The sequence below is a fragment of the Cyprinodon variegatus genome, unplaced genomic scaffold (genome assembly GCF_000732505.1).
Source record: "Cyprinodon variegatus isolate N-32 unplaced genomic scaffold, C_variegatus-1.0 Scaffold125, whole genome shotgun sequence".
NCBI lineage: Eukaryota > Metazoa > Chordata > Actinopteri > Cyprinodontiformes > Cyprinodontidae > Cyprinodon > Cyprinodon variegatus.
Window position 1 is genome coordinate 722,630 of NW_015150578.1, and position 8,423 is coordinate 731,052.

General features: G+C 36.5%; 1 protein-coding gene across 3 annotated transcripts in view; it reads left to right on the top strand.

Annotated features, from left to right (window-relative positions):
• The first annotated feature begins 7,483 nt into the window (after positions 1 to 7,483).
• LOC107085440 (cadherin-7-like) overlaps positions 7,484 to 8,423 on the top strand; it is a 40,406-nt gene continuing 39,466 nt past the window's right edge. For all 3 annotated transcript variants that reach the window (XM_015375749.1, XM_015375752.1, XM_015375750.1), the window contains exon 1: positions 7,484 to 7,663. The gene's annotated coding sequence lies outside the window, so the exon portion shown is untranslated. The remainder of the gene's footprint in view (positions 7,664 to 8,423) is intronic.

The window sequence follows — 8,423 nt, forward strand, 5'->3', positions numbered from 1 at the left end:
CTTGACAGCTTCCCTCACCGCCGGTGTCCACCAGTGTGTTTGAGGGTTGCCGCCAAGACATGCACCGACAACCTTGCAGCCACAGCTCCAACTAGCCACCTCAACAATACCAGGCACTCGCCAGCATGCCCCACCTCCAGAGTTGGAGCAAACACAAAATCCATCTTAAACTGTAATATGGTTTTCAACCATGTTTTCCCCTTCCTCTTTGTACATAATAGTTTAGTTTAGATGAGTTTCACTAGTTTTACTTAAGAGTTTTAAACTGAAATTTGTTTGACTTGAAGGTGAATGATTTTTGGTAATAAACTCTTATATTTTAAAAAGAATTCATTGTGAATTTATTCCATGTATGTGCAGAATTAACAATTTGACCATGATTTGAGCTTGAATCACTTTTCACAGTTATTGTTCTACAGTAATACACATCTAGTAGGGCGTGTTTTCATAAACAATGTATAACAGCCGACATAATATCTGATTTAATAAGAGATTTACCACTCCTACCGGGGAGGGCAATAAGCATCTTAAAGTATCAGAAATATAAATTCCAACCTGGCTGGGATTTGAATATAACAGTTATTCACAACATAAATATGGATTGGCATTGAATGTAAATCCACAACACTCCTATGATTAGACCACATCAAGAACTAAAGAACACTAGTAATCTATGGGTTATTAAATGGATGGAAACCAACTTACAAAAGTTCAGTATCTGAATCTTTACAGTAACATGTCCTGGATAAAACCATCTGTTTTTTACGAGCACTGCTAACCCACCTCCCTTGTTTATTATGGCCTTAAAATCTCCTGGCAGGGAAACGGTGGAGTCAGGAATATAATCCTGCAGCTATGTTTCAGAAAAAAACACAGAATACTGCATTTCCAGTATTCTTACTGGGTCCTTACTAAGGCTTGGAATGTTTTCTAAAATTCTAACAGGGCCCATAATGATGGAAGATATGAGTTGAATTGCCTGCTCATCTCTCTTCTCCTTACTTGTGCTCTGTATCCTTGGCATCTCTTTTTCAACACAGTTGGTACTTGCGGAAGTAGTTCTTTCAAATCAGTTGGTACTTGCGGAAGTAGTTGAAGGAAAAATACTCCCAGGTGCACAGCCTCCAACAACAGAGTCAAATACTTTGGAGAAAAAAAGAAACTCTGATTCACAAACAGAGGAACTAAAGTTCTCCTAAAAGACTGCCATCAGTATCAAGCTAAGAAAGTTGGATTCTCTTGGGTTCTATGGTGAATTCATGTTGATTTATTGCTGTTTGTTGCATTCCTGGGTTTAGGGGTCCCAAGTGGAGAAGTCTGCAGTATCAGCTTTTCCATAGCCCGGGGTTCCCATGTGCATTTGTCATTTAAGAATGTGAAGGAGCACTGACAATAGCAGCCTCATACCATATCTACACCCTAAACATGTAAAGCCATTGCTAAAACAGTCAACGCATGCTCTTTACAGTAATTTCTCTCCTCCACAAAAAAATTAAAATGGATGGTGTGTTATGATGGTATTGTAGCTTGACCAACTGCTTTGAACAAATAGATGAGAAGAGATTCTGGACTGCACTGGAACTAGAGTTACGTGAACATACGTTACTCATCATAGAGAAACATTTGTTTCCTGTAACTTCTCTCATTCCATCCAATTTTGCCATACAAGTAAATCACTTTCTTTTGCACCAACAGTGTTCTGAGTCCAAAAGGCACCATGTTTAAAGAAGTTTCCAATGGTAACACCAGATTTAGTATATTAAAGGGCTGTGTCTGAACATCCACCATAAATCCCTCAATTACTATATGGAGCGGAGACTGTAGTGGTCAGTTAACTGTCCGTTCAGACAGATGAACTCTACTTTTCACATCTTCACCTCCCCTCGAGGTGCATGCGTCATCTATGTTATTTGTCTCGGCTGTCACTGCAAATCCCATGATGCTTTGCGAGGAGAGCTCTCACAAAGCAATTTGGGATATAACTTCTCATTTAGTGACCGTTGATGATCAATACTTTTCTAAATGAATTGTGGGAAATTTCAAATCCACTACTTTTTCATCCACTAGATGTTTGCACATTTCAAATGCCGTATCCACTATAATGCTCTATATATTGATTAGGGCGAATGAGAGGATGAGCCAATGTGTCTTGAATTCTAAATTACTTCGCTTTACTTATAATTATTTTTAAATTAAACACTGCGTGTCCTTTTAAATATTTTAACCTGCTTCTCTAAATTCTCCTTTGGTGTGTTTGTGTATGAATGGTTATTAGTCCTGTTTGTCTCCGTGTTGCCCTTCGATAGACCTGTGACATGTCCAGGGTGTACCCCGCCTTTCACCTATTGACAGCTTGAGATAGGCACCAGCACTGCTCGCTACCACAGCAGGGATAAGCAAGGCGGAAAATGGATGGATTTCCACCAATTAACTTATTAAAATTTATTTATTTATGAAAATTTAACTTTTTTCTTCAATAAATCTCAACAGATGGTTCTTCATGATGGTGATACCGATGTCACCCAGGTTGGTTAATTCTTATCATTGTAGACAGAGCATCTGCATACTCAAACATGAAATTAAATAACATTATGATGCTGCAACATCTGTTTTTAATGAACTTTGTTTACCCCTAAAATTTCATAGTGGTGATACCCATCTGTTCTAAATCTGGCATATCTAACTTGTGTCATTAATGTAAAAAAAAAACTTTTCAACATATTCCAAAGGTCTGTATTTGTTTAGCTTAGCTTGCTATAAAACAATGTATTATAAAATATTAAGTATGTGAAAAGGCGATGCAGGAGTGTGCTTTACCTAAGGCTGAGTATTTGTAAACATGCAGTGCAATACTGTATTGGTTGATGATGCCTGGAATAGCTGCAGTAAAATACAATTTGATTAGTATTAAAAGCTCAGCAGTGCCTTGATATACTACACACAGCCAAAGGTTATCCGTTACCTTATTTCCTTTATTACTTTAGATTAACTGCAGAGGGACAATGTTCTGTAAAATGAAACACCATATAACATTAAAGCTGATCTGCTATCCCTTTCCCTAGTTGGACAAACTTGATGCCAACAAGCTTTTGTTTAACCAGTGTTTTAAACTTCTACAAAATAGTGTTATAAACTGTAAAAAGAAAGCAAACTCAACATATTGGATTTTATTATTTTTAAAAGCTCCATCTATGCCTTGATTTACAACACACTGAAAACGAGGTGTTCCTTTCCATGTTCCTTTATTACTTCACAGTATCTGTAGAGGGACAAGGTTTAATCAATGTTTTGAATACTTACAAAAAAGTGTGGTATATAAAAAGAAAGAGCAAACCAAACAAATTGGTTTTGAGTAGTGTTAAAAGCTTAGCAGTACCTTGATTTACTGCACACTGAAAAGGAGGTTTTCTTTTCCATGTTCCTTTATTACTTTACAGAGGGACAAGGTTGGAGTATAATTGAACGCCATAACAATTAAGCTGATCTATTCTCACCGTGCCTAGTTGAACAAGCCTAGTTGAAAAACACAGATAAAAATCTAGTTTTATCTGTGTTTTGAGCTCTTACAAACAAATTTTGACATGTATAAACAAAAAGCAAACCAAACAGATTGATTTTAACAGTTTTATAAAACAAGGGAATGTAAACTGAAAATTAATACAGATGAAAACTTAAAATATGCACCATGGAAACAAACACTGCAGAGGCTTGAATTACTTTAGCTTTTAAAAGAATTTGACACTGTATGTCTTGATTTGTGCCTTGATCTTATTTTTTTTTTCTTGACAGTTATATTCATAAAGTCCATGAAACTTTTTTTTTTGTACCCTGCTTTATTCCCATAAATCAGGCCCAGTAGTTGACAAGCACTCTTCTCATGTGGAGGAGGTAGACAGGGGAAAAAAAATGCTGATATTTCCTCTCGAATACAGAGATCCACCTCAGGCGGCATCGACTCTGTCCTTATTTGTCATAAGTGTCCAAGACAAAGGCCAAAGAACGTAAGAGGAACATACATTTTTAATGTGACATGCTCATCAAACTCACCACAGTGGACTGAGCAGAATCTCAATGACACTTTATTCTTCCTCCAATTACAAAGAGACAATCCAACAATATGTACACAAGCAGTGAAGGACATGTCTTCCCTGACAAAGTTGAACAGTTCAATATTCCATGTTGGGGAACTTTTGTCATAGCACTGTGTTTGATTTGGAAATAACAGGTTTTCAATAAGATCTTTACACACCTTCATCAGTAGGATGCAAAAGTCATGAAAATGTAAAAAAATATAGAAGTTTATTCTCAGATCGGCAATATCTATTTTATAGGTCCTGCTTGAAGAAAGATGCCTTCACAGATAGGTAGTTTTACAAGAAACAAGAGAGAACTACATCACAATTATAGCTCACGTTTTTTAAACAGTATGACATCATGGTGAATGCCTATTTGACCAGACTTGCCTTTATCTTCCTTCAAATATGTTGACCATTGATCTAAACCCAATATTTGACAGCACTGAAAATGTCAGAGGAGACTAAGATATAGTTGTATCTGCCAATACATTCAGAGAAAAAGATGTAAATAATTTTAAACCACCGCTTTCATTTCTGATGTTCTTTTCCGATGCTTTCCCCACACTCCATCATTATAATGAGGGAGGCTCAATTAAACAAGGTCTACAATGGAGGTTTTAAATGTCACAGTGCAGGTCCTGACATTTCTCTGTTTGATAAGGAATCAGAATAGGAGTGGAGTTCACACAGGGAACTAATCTCAAGCTCCGAAATAACAAATTCCACCCTGTCAGAGAGCTCTAAGGAAAGGCTGCTGTGGTCACATAAGGGATTTGCACCAACGGTCTTGTTTTGGCCTTTTTAGAGTTTTCTAATGATGGAATCCATTTGCATTGTTTAGGGGTGTAATTAGCCTTCCGAGGTTAGCGTATTTTCACGGAGCATATAACGAGGGGTCCTAGGGTATTTTATACAAAAGGTAATTGGGTTTTCTAATATAAAAAGCCTTAGGAAAGACAAACTTTTAACTGCTGGTAATTGGAGTTACTATAATTGATTTGTGAGGCTAAAAAGAAGTACCCATTTTCACATCCCATACAACAAAAAAAGCCACATAATTTTAAAAGTTTTGAAAAACTATAGAATTTAAAGATCTTATATCTAAACCTATAGTTTTTAAGCCTTTCAAAGCTCTACAAAGTTTTAATTTCTTATGAAATAGTTGTTTTCTGGTGTGATTTCTCAGACCTAGAACACAAGACACATACCTTCACTGCAACTCTGTGTCGCCCTATAGCAAGGGTCTGCAACCTGTGGCTTCAGACCCTCTGCAATGTCTCTTAAAAGTTCCTTAAAATGATACAAAGAACCAACTAATATATTATAATGACAAATACAGGCCTTGGGAGCAGTAATCACCAGATTCTTGAAAGGCATACAGGTGAGTAGACCACCCTGCCTTAACCCTGTCTAATACATCGACCTTTGTCTTGCGTCACGACCTAGTGTTTGCCTCTTCCCCGTCTAGAATGTTCAGCCAATCATGTCTGAACAAGAAAAAATTGGTTAAAAAGACATTGATAAGGCAACATGATTTATGTCCAAGCAACATCAACATTGGGTTGAAAGGGAAAGTTGAAAAGTCGTTATTTTTAGATATGAACTTAAGTGGGGCAAAATCAGACCGACCAAACACAACCCAATTTTCAATTGTTTCTGGACTAAATCAAAACTGTGACAGACCGACCAGCTTTAGCTTACAAATAAACGTCTAAGTGTGTCCGGTGTTTGAGGGGTGTGACAAAAGCCTCCTGCATTTGTTCTTCTGGAGACCTCTCTCTGGTAAGTGGGCCTCCTATTACCCAATCTCTAACCTGGATCAATCATCAGAGCCTGTGCAACCTCCAGGCTTCTCAAAAGTGACTCCAATTCCAGTCAGTTCCTGTTCCTGCAATTTATATAAATATATATATATATTATATATTATTTATTTATTATTAATTACTTATTTCAGCTGAATATGACATGCCTTTTTGGCCCTTGAGTGCCAGAAAAATTGCTATGACTGCCTAGATTCTGTCCACGGGCCTTTAGTTGTCGATGTGATCTAGGCCCCTTAAGGAAACCAGCCTTTTTTTCCCAAAATAAACAAAAAATGTCACAAAAGTGTGTTGATATTTCCAGCCATGGAAATATCTAGTATTCATTATGAAGTTCTGAATTATAACGACTCAAACCCTGAAAGTTGCACTTTTAGTTTTTTGGAATTGGTCCTTAAACAAAGAACATATGAACTAAGTATCATGGTTCACGAAACTTCTTTTTACATTTTTTATTTTATTTTTTTTATGTCACAAACCCTGCAGGTCCTCTGTATAAGTTGCCTGAATGGCAGATACTAATTTGCCCTTACAGACATAGGGATGGATTGTATGTTTTTACTGACAGTAGTTTTCAGTCCAGACAGTAATTTCTACCATGTATTGTAATCATGACTGTGTTTCATGCAGTGCTGCCTAAGGGTGTAAAGATCACAGCTAGTTAGTATTTGTTTCAGACATGTCCTAGGGGCACACAGATTTGTGCATACACTTTGGATTTTATTAATCACACAAAGGGTGTAGAAAATATCCCTGAATTCTTTAAAGATTTAATGCATCAGATGCTGGATGGATTATTTATTATATAATTTTAGTTTGCCTTTAACCATCCTTATAAGTTTAAAAAAATAATAAATTTAATTTATGGCAGTGTAAGTATGCTAAAACAATGTTGACAAATATATAACTGCTACTTGTGCAAAATGGTTAATACCAACATTTTTTTATGTTGTTGCTTTTTTGCATAACATTTTTTCTTTGGCAAATATTATTAGTTGCTGTTTAAAAACGTAAAAATGGTACAACTGCTTCCTGTGAGAAACAACATCTTCCACAGATTTACATGATACAGATTAATCAACTTTAATCCTTAAACACTGTTCTGGTTATATAGGACACATTTAAAGATAGAAGGACAAACATTTTTGCAACCATCAGTCATTAGGAGGGGTTTACTATCAAAATAGGACAAAAGCAGTAAGAAGTCTTAGGGAATAACTTGCTCCCTCCCAATGCTTGAATGTCAGAAAACAGATTGTTGATGTCCTATCACTAGCAAAAATGGTGACCTTACAGTGGATGAAATACCATCTGCTCAGTGCTGCAGCTCAACTCTAATAAGCACGGGATTGTTCACCAAGACAGGACAGAAAAAAACAAGGAAAAAAAGTGATAAAAAACCATTTGTAAGTCTGGGCTGTGGCCATGTGAATGTCAATGAAGGCACCAAGTGTTCTGCAGTGTTCAGATTGGAGTCTCAGACAATAGAGCCTGTGTTTGTTCTTCCCTAGAAAGTTGGAGGAGGACAGAAATGGGAAAAAGAAGAAGAAGAAGAAGGAGGAGAAGAAAGGGGATGTTGTCAGTTAAAGGGATTACGCATTCTAAGAGCCATGATCATTCGCCTATTTTTGTGTGATGGGTGAAATTGCTTTTTATATATCAGGATATTTGGTTAAGCTGATTGTTTTTTTCTGTAAACCAAATGGTGATATCTGTCTGGAGTGGCCTGGACCAGTGACTTGGTGGATGCAAGCATCACATAAATAGGTGGGTGTGGTTATGTACTCAAATTTAGTGTAAGATATTTTGTATTTTATTAAGGGGCTACAGGAAAATTAAGTCAGGAATAACTATCAATTTGACAACATTTCAAAAGAGTCTATTAAGTTTTCTTTAAAAGAAATAAAGTGAGATAAAAGAAAGCATTTTCTCCTCTTTAGACTTGTTTTGTCACTCTAAACTTACTTGGGTTATGATCGAAAATACTTAAATCCCACTTTTTCTTTCTAGCAAGCACTAGCTGTCTTATGTGTTCCACCTGTCTTGTTCTGTATTCTTCATGCAAATGGACTAATAAGTGGGACAGCAAGGCAACTAAAGAGTTTCAGGAAGCATCTATGGTCTAATAAAACCAAAATGTATATTTGAGACATTATTCCAAAATGTGTTCTAGAAATTGAAAGGAACATTACTGAAACACCAGGATCACGACTCATTATAACATGAGGACCTCATATCGGCAAGTTTAGCACCTTTTCTTGAGATGGATAAAATGTGATGAGCTTCCAATCCCACATTTTTAAAACTAAAGTATTAGCATTGTACTGACTCCTAACACTTCTGGATCATAAAGTTATGGATCAAACTGTTTAAGCCTACAAAGAAGGAGAGAAATTGATACAGACTCAGTGTTGTATGTTGACCTGAAAATTCTTTATTTCTCCAACTCGATGGCTACACTCATGTTATAAGGACATGTACACTATATTGCCAAAAGTATTTGCTCACCTGCCTTGACTCACATATG